At 42.1% G+C, this 8,048-nt stretch overlaps 1 pseudogene; it reads left to right on the top strand.

The window, feature by feature from the left end:
- The first annotated feature begins 555 nt into the window (after positions 1-555).
- Positions 556-8,048, top strand: part of LOC108532360 (sal-like protein 4 pseudogene) — a 22,213-nt pseudogene continuing 14,720 nt past the window's right edge.

The following is an 8,048-nucleotide window of genomic DNA, read 5'->3' as shown; positions in this document are numbered from 1 at the left end:
CTATAACAGAATACCTGGGACTGAGTTATTTATTTACAAAAACCCAGAAATTTATTTCTTACAGTCCAAGATCAAGACACCAGCATCTGATTAGGGCCTTCTTGCTGTGTCCTTAGATGGCAGAAGGCAGAAGAGGGGAAGCAGGAAGAATTACTGCCATCAAGCTCCTTTATAAAGATCCCTAATCCCATTCATGAGGGAGGGGCCCTCACGGCCTAATCACTTCTTAAAGGCACTGCCTCTTAATACTATCATGTAACTGGCAACATCTGAATTTTGGAGGGGACACTTTCAAACCTTAGCACCATTTGTTGACTTGTCTCCTTTACCTGTCTTACTTTCCCTTTTTCCTCACATCTGCTTCCTGGGATCACCTCACAAATAAACCTCCTCACCCAAATTCTTGTTTAAGGGTCTGCTTTTGGTGAAACCCAAACCAGATAGAAAAGCTTTCGTCTTTCTAGTACAGCATATGGTGTGTCATCTTCTGAAAGGAAGGGAGAAAGGTCACAGTAGCGTGACTCAAAGGAGATGAGAAACTTCAGTGGGGTAGTCATGAAGGGGTCGATTGAGATTGGAATTCATCCTCTTGAGGAGAGTTTAGCCATGCTGTGCTACGACTGTGTCCACACGGCCCAAGCCAGGAGAGAGCAGGAGGTGGTTGAAGGACGGGAAGACATGCAATGGGAAGGACCTCCAGACACTGCTTCAGGCTGTGGGTTGAGTTTAATTTTCTCCATGTTACTTATTTTGGGACCCAGGCCGGATGGGAGGTAGCTTCCTAGGGAATGCTGTTCTGATGACAGATGGCAGAAACCCAAGAAAGCAAACCAAACCATGCAAGTACATTTAATGCCTGTGGTTGAATGGACATATGGTACCTCTACTCACATTTCAAGTCACAGATCAAACCCAAAACCAGTGGAGCAAGGGTGTATACATGGCCAACAAGAGAGCCTTGGCAAGGACAACAAAGGATGATGAACAAGTAACACCATCTACCTGTCCAGTCTACAAAAGGTATGCAGCTGGCTTCTCCCTTTTTCCATAGAGGCACAGGGACACCAAGTGGTGCTCTCTGATGACTGGCAGTATCAGCCACATCCCAGCCCCCCAAAAGTCACTTAACACCCAGTTTCCCATGAGTCACTCAAAAATGAATTCCTGAAGTGGTCTTTAAATCTGTGTTCTCACATCCTGTTCCAACCAAGCCTAAACTATGTATTTCTCTACTTGGCAGTCAGGATCTAAAACAGGGCAGAGGGAATGACATCAGGGTGCAAGGTTTCCTTCTTTTCTGCTCTTCTTTGAGTAGGATAATTTTGCAGAAGGCGTCTCCTCCTTTAGGTATGAGGTTAGAACTTGTTGAATTCCCCCTGACACTATGGAGTCACTAGACTCCCACAAAGGGTCCTGATGGGAGTGGAACCCAGATGGGGGATGTGCCAAAATACTTTCTTCATGACAAAGAATGCACAGGTCAAATAATAATCATGGTGTCTACATTACCAGATTATGTATGTCCCCACACACACATGCACACAGCACGCACGCGCACACACACACGCACACACTGTTCTTTTTCCCTCTTTTCTCCCATTTTTGCCTCAGTAGTTGATAAGTTTTGGATCCGTGTTCCCACTCAAATCTCATGTCAAATTGTAATTCCCATGGTTGGAGGTGGGGCCTGATGGGAGGTGATTGGATTGGGGAGGTCTCTAATGGTTTAGCATCATCTCCCAGTGCTGTTCCTGTAACAGAGTTCTCATGAGATCTGGTTGTTTAGAAGTATATAGCACCTGCTTGCTCTCTCTCTTCCTCCTGCTCCAGCCATGTAAGACATGCCTGTTTTTCCTTCACCTTCCACCATGATTGAAAGTTTCCTGAGGCTTCCCCAGAAGCGCCTATGCTTCCGGGACAGCCTGCAGAGCCAAGAGCCAATTAAACCTCTTTTCTTTATAAATTGCCCAGTCTCAGGTATTTATAGCAATGTGAGAATGGACAAACACAGTGATACTAATGAGGAAGTAGGCTGGCTGTGCATCAGAGTCAGGAGAAATGGGATGCAATTGTACATGGACTTGAGAAAAGCATTTGATAAAAACACAATTCTCAGCATAGCACAGAGACGTAGAATGTGTATTAATTAACATTTTAGGAGTTGTGATGTTAACTTTCATTGGTATATAGTATATGTTTCATAATACTAATGCAGTCTGTTAAAAATGAGGTTCCAACAACTGTGTTAGGTTTTCAGGAAAGAAAGGAATTACAGAAACTTTTTCAGGTGTGTCTTCCTGCAAAAGTAGGTCTCATTATTTCCATTGACCTTGAGAGAACAGACTTGGCGAGATCAGAATACTTGCCAAAGGCCACACAGTAAAATGGCAGACTAGGGACCAGGGAGGTGTGAGGTTCAATGGTAAAAGGCCCTAGTATTAAGCTAGACCTGTTTTTGAGTCACAGGGAGTTTTAGCTAGTGTCCCTGTGACTCAAAAGCAGGTCTAGCAGGTCTCCTTCTTTCTCTTGGGTAGAATAGTGCTAAGTAAGGAAGGAGGAAAAAGAATCTCAAGTTGTGGACATTCAGAGAGACCAAACCTCAAACTCATCACAGAAGGTGACTATATAATAGGTTCCACCACTCTGTCATGAATATCTGTTATCTTATATCTAAGTCTCACAGGTCAAGGCAAGAATGGTGATATTTCATTCATCAGTACTTCCCTCACCCTCAGAGTGGTTTTCTTCTCTGTGAAGGTCGAGTTTCTCTCCACTCTGAATAAATTAAAAGCTGGCATTGTGATTTTTCTATGAATGGAGAGGGCAAGCCCATGGCCTTTCCTCCTGCTGCAGAAGCAAGATAGCAGAGGCAGAGGCAGGGCATTCACCTTTCCACCAAAGCTGAATCTTTTTCCCCAGATGAATAAGAACTGTGGGGGTTCACAGCAGAGAAAAGCTCTGGGACCCTCCAGGTGGCAGGAAGTGGAAGAGGGGTTTTTTCTTCAGACAACAGCCTTTCTGATTGGGGGTGCCAGCTCTTTCTCTTCCTCCTTTTAGTGGACTGTGACAGCTTCCCAGCATGCTCTTCTGTCCTTGTTCTGCCAACAGAACTCTTCTTTACTTTGGGAAAACCAGTCCATATAGTTTGGATGCACCTATAATTCCCTTCCTCCCACCCTCTCAGTCCTAGTCACAGGATGAACAGTGACCACTGATGTAGCCAATCAGAGCACCTCATTCTCTTGGTTGCAGTGATTGGTCCACAAATGAGCACCTAATCCAAGCAGACAATCAAAGTTCTTCCACAATATTCGTTATATTAACAATGAGGCAGCTGCCCTGTCTTTATCTTGGATAAAGTAGGATGAGTGAGTCCGCTTTATAATGCAGCCAGCACAGAGGATTGGCAGGGGTGAGAGAAAAGGAAAGGGACAGAGGTTGGACAGCATCTTTTAACACCTGAATCCATCTATGCCTGAATGGAGACAAATAACTGGATTTCCTATGTATAGTAGTTAATAAATTCCAATTTTGTTTAAGCTCATTTGAGCCACGTTCATGTTACATTCAATTACATTTGAACCTTGACTTCTATAAATTCTGTACTGCATTTATCCAGGTGAATGGTGGAAGAAATCTTTTTTTCTTGGGGTGGGAAGGATATTTGTGACTAAATCAAAGATTCACACTCCTCCTTGGAAAAGGCCATTTAAATGTGCATACATTGTGTTGATTATCGTCTTTTCCTGCCATCTTCTGCCTTGTGCTGGAACTAAATGCAATTTGAGCCCTCAGTCTGGAAGGCTCTGGAGTTGTAAAATGCTCAAGGTTCTCACAGTCTCTCTTCTCTCCTCCTCCATGCTGATGGAGTAGATGTGGAGGAGAGAGTTTTAGATCTCTTCCCCTTAACACACAGCTGGGATGCTGCTGGGAAGGAAACAGTTCGTGAACCCCATTTCATTTCAGCAAAGGTTTAGAATGCATAAGACTTAGCCGTGGCTTTGAGAATGTTTTGGTGAGGGTGGGGGGTGATGATCATCCATATGTATGATGTTGAATGTCCTCTTCAGAATAGTCACCTATGAAATGTCCCTTGTACTGAGCCAGGTCTGCCTCTCCAACGTCACAGGGTGGCCCACACACAGCTGAACTGCAAGCGTGGTGCTCTCTGGCAGGAACAAACTGCAGTCTGCTTAATTTTTCTGAACCGCATTGACAGTGAAGTGGCTATATGATTACAGGGAACTAAGGCTGATTTACAAAGTAGGTAGGGCTTGTGCAAAGATGTTACTGCTGTGCTTTCAGCCTCTGAGGACTGCAGAGACAAACTATTGGCTTTGCAAATTAGTAATACAAGCCTTCTGAAATTAGGCCAAGTCTGAAATAAGTTGAATTAAGAGCTAGTAAGAATTTTAAAAACAATTATACCTTCCTTAACGTATAATTAAAGTACAATAAACTACACATACTTAGAATGTACATCTGTCTACACCCTTGAAGCCATCATCACAATCAAGGAAACAAACATTTCCATCTCCCCTCAAAGTTTTCCGGTGTCTCTTCCCTCCTTTAACGCCCTCCCCATGCAACCCCTGATCTCTTTTCCATTACTATAGATTAGTTTCCAGTTTTTAGAATTGCTAATAACAATGTCAGAGTAAGTTTAAAACAGTGTCTAGATAAGACAGGGCTACCTCCTCTGAACAGGTGGGGAAAGCTCCCCTGAATTTGTCCAGTTGAGGGCAGAGGCACTCTCTGCCCACTCTAAATTCCTAGTTTTCCTCTCACTGTCCCTTGAGAAACAAACCATATGCTAGCTGGGGTGGTGGTGTGTGATATGGAAACTTTGCAATAGGAGCTAGTGAGGAAGAGCCAAGCATATTAGGGGGATGGAGTGGAAAACAAGAGGAATAATGTGAAAGGAGGGTGAGGTAGACAGAGACTGATCCTGGGCACTACACCTTTGTCAAGGTTAAAATCAAAGAAATGAACTTTAAACTCAAGCACAGGGAATGTAGGAGGATTGCCTTTAAATGCCAATGTCTCTAAACAATGAAGCAAGTTAGTAGCAGAAATAGTGAAGTTGCTCCTTCTGGCATTCCATTTTATTTTAAAAAGATACATTCTTATCTTTATGACTCCAAGTAGCCATGGTCCAGTCTAAAGGCAGAGGAATGGACTAAAGATATTCTAAAATCTCATCCAGTTCTGACTGTCTTAAAGTATGTTTTACACAGACATACTTTAAGAGTAGCTGGCCGGGCGTGCTGGCTCACGCCTGAATTTCAGCACTTTGGGAGGTTGAGGCGGGTGGATCACCTGAGATTAGGAGTTCGAGACCAGCCTGGCCAACATGGTGAAATCCCCGTCTCTACTAAAAATACAAAAATTATCTGAGCATGGTAATTGCACGCCTGTAATCCCAGCTACTCGGGAGGCTGAGGTGGGAGAATTGTTTGAACCCGGTAGGCAGAGGTTGCAGTAAACAGAGATTGAGCCACTGCGCTGCACTTCAGTCTGGGTGACAGAGCGAGACTCGGTCTAAAAAAAAAAGTAGTTCATTGAGTGAATATTTATTTATTTAATTTATTTATGTGACAGTCTTGCTCTGTCACCCAGATTGGAATGCTATGGCACGATCTCAACTCACTGCAACTTGAGTGAACATTTAAAAGTGCCTGAACTTAACTTGACAAGGTCCATTTTGAGACTGAGTGGTAAAGCCTTTGTGTCAAGATCAGCAGTGATGTGGGACACGGGTCTGTTCTGCATGCCAGCTGCAGTGTGCACACTCTGCTGCTGTCCTGGGACTAAAGACGGGGCAAATGTGACCCACCATTGCTGTCAATAAACTGCCTTTGAAGCATAATTTTAGGCTCAGTAAGTAGCATCATTAAAACTGTAAGAAGGCATCATTAAAACTGATATTATTTACATGTACAAACAAATCATGCTCAGACTTCCCCCGTACATTCTCTCTCAAGCAATAAAAAAAATTGATGGATACAATTCTATAGTTGAACAAATATCAACTCTGATATCTTGGCTCTCTTCAGTGTTTCAGGGCTACAGGTGGTCACTATTTGCTACCTGAAATATCATTTTGTTTATCTTTTATAAAACCACATTGCAATTACGTTAGAAATTAATGTCAAATGAATTGGTAATCAATTCTTGAGTGTCTCCTCATCTGGGGAGGAGGTGGAGTACTGGGGGAAGTACTCTGAAGTCATTAAAGGTGGAAAATTCTCCCCTTTGTGGTTTTCCTCACTTTGTGGTGTCAGTGTCTGTGTGCTTGCTTGCTCCCCGATCTGATCCCCAAGGCAGAGGCCGTGCCATATCTGTCTTTAAATTCTTAGTAGCTAACCCAGTGTTAATACATAGCAAGAACTAAATAAACATGTATTGAATAAAGGAATGAATGAACCAGAGTTACTACTGTCAAAATATTCATATTTTTTCTAGCTTTTCGTAAAATAAGTAAGTGTTTAAAATATTCATGAATAGATTTCCCCACCCGCCATGGGTTCATTATTTCCTTAAAGTATGATTCCATGAATTTGATTTTTGAATTAAGGAATATATATTTTATCTTTTTAATGTATTTAATATTGCTTTTAAAGCTGATTTTAAAGTCAATTTATAATTGTAACACCAGCAATAATGGGACAACGATTATTATAGCACATAGACTTGATGTGTGTCCTAATATAATGCAGTTTGAAATACACAGTGCTATGATATATTTTTTCCCAATATTTTAACCTTAATTTAGAAATAACTTTTAGTCTCAGAAGATGGGTTGTTCTCTAAGACATCTGTCTGATCAGGTCTCTTCAATTGGTCAGTGTCATGAAACACAAAAAGGGCGGAAAGGGAGGATATTCTAGATGAAAAGAGATTTGAAAGACACAACAACAAAGGCAATCTGTGGACCTTGATTGGATGTTTGTTCAAACCAATTAGCTAAAAAGTCATTTGGAGGACAATTGGGAACATATAATATAAAATGAATATTAGATAATATAAAGGATTTTTTTGTTTGTTTGTTTGAGACTGAGTCTCAGTCTGTTGCCCAGGCTGGAGTGCAGTGGTATGATCTCAGCTCACTGGAACCTCCTCCTCCTGGATTCCAGTGATTCTCTTGCCTCAACCTCCTGAGTATCTGGGACTACAGGCATGCACCACAACGCCTGGCTAATTTTTTGTGTTTTTAGTAGAGACAGGGTTTCATCATGTTGGCCAGGCTGGTCTCAAATTCCTAACCTCAAGTGATCTGCCTGTCTTGGCCTCCCAAAGTGCTGGGATTACAGGTGTTAGCCACCATGCCGGGCCAATGCTTTTCTTTCAGGCTGAAGAAATCCCTTTAGCATTTCTTGTGGGACAGGTCTGGTGTTGAAATCCCTCAGCTTTTGTTTGTCTGGGAAAGTCTTTGTTTCTTCCTTCATGCTTAAGGGATATTTTCAGCAGATATATTACTCTAGGGTAAAAGTTTTTTCCTTCAGCACTTTAAACATGTCATGCCACTCTCTCCTGGCCTATAAGGTTTCACTGAAACGTCTGCTGCCAGTCATTTGGGAGCTCCATTGTATGTTACATGTTTCTTTTCTCTTGCTGCTTTTAGAATTCTTTATCTTTGACCTTTGGGAGTTTGATTATAAAATGCCTTGAAGTAGTCTTCTTTGGGTTAAATCTGCCTGGTGTTCTATAACCTTCTTGTACTTGAATGTTGATATATTTCTCTAGGTGTGAGAAATTCTCTGTTATTACCACTTTTAGTAAACTTTCTACCCCTATCTCTTTTGCTACCTTCTCCTTAAGGCCAATAACTCTCAGAGTGGTCCATTTGAGGCTATTGGCTATTTTCCGGATCTTGTAGGCATGCTTCACTGTTTTTGAAGCCTTTTTCTTTTGTCTCCTCTGACTGTGTATATTCAAAAAGTCTGTCTTTTGGGTGGATCACGAGGTCAGGAGATCGAGACCATCCTGGCTAACCCGGTGAAACCCCGTCTCTACTAAAAAAAAAAAAATACAAAAAAACTAGCCGG

The sequence above is a fragment of the Rhinopithecus bieti genome, unplaced genomic scaffold (assembly GCF_001698545.2).
Source record: "Rhinopithecus bieti isolate Rb0 unplaced genomic scaffold, ASM169854v2 scaffold_9581, whole genome shotgun sequence".
Classification (NCBI taxonomy): Eukaryota; Metazoa; Chordata; class Mammalia; order Primates; family Cercopithecidae; genus Rhinopithecus; species Rhinopithecus bieti.
Note: the sequence above shows the minus strand (reverse complement) of the source record. Positions and strands in the feature narration are given on the sequence as shown.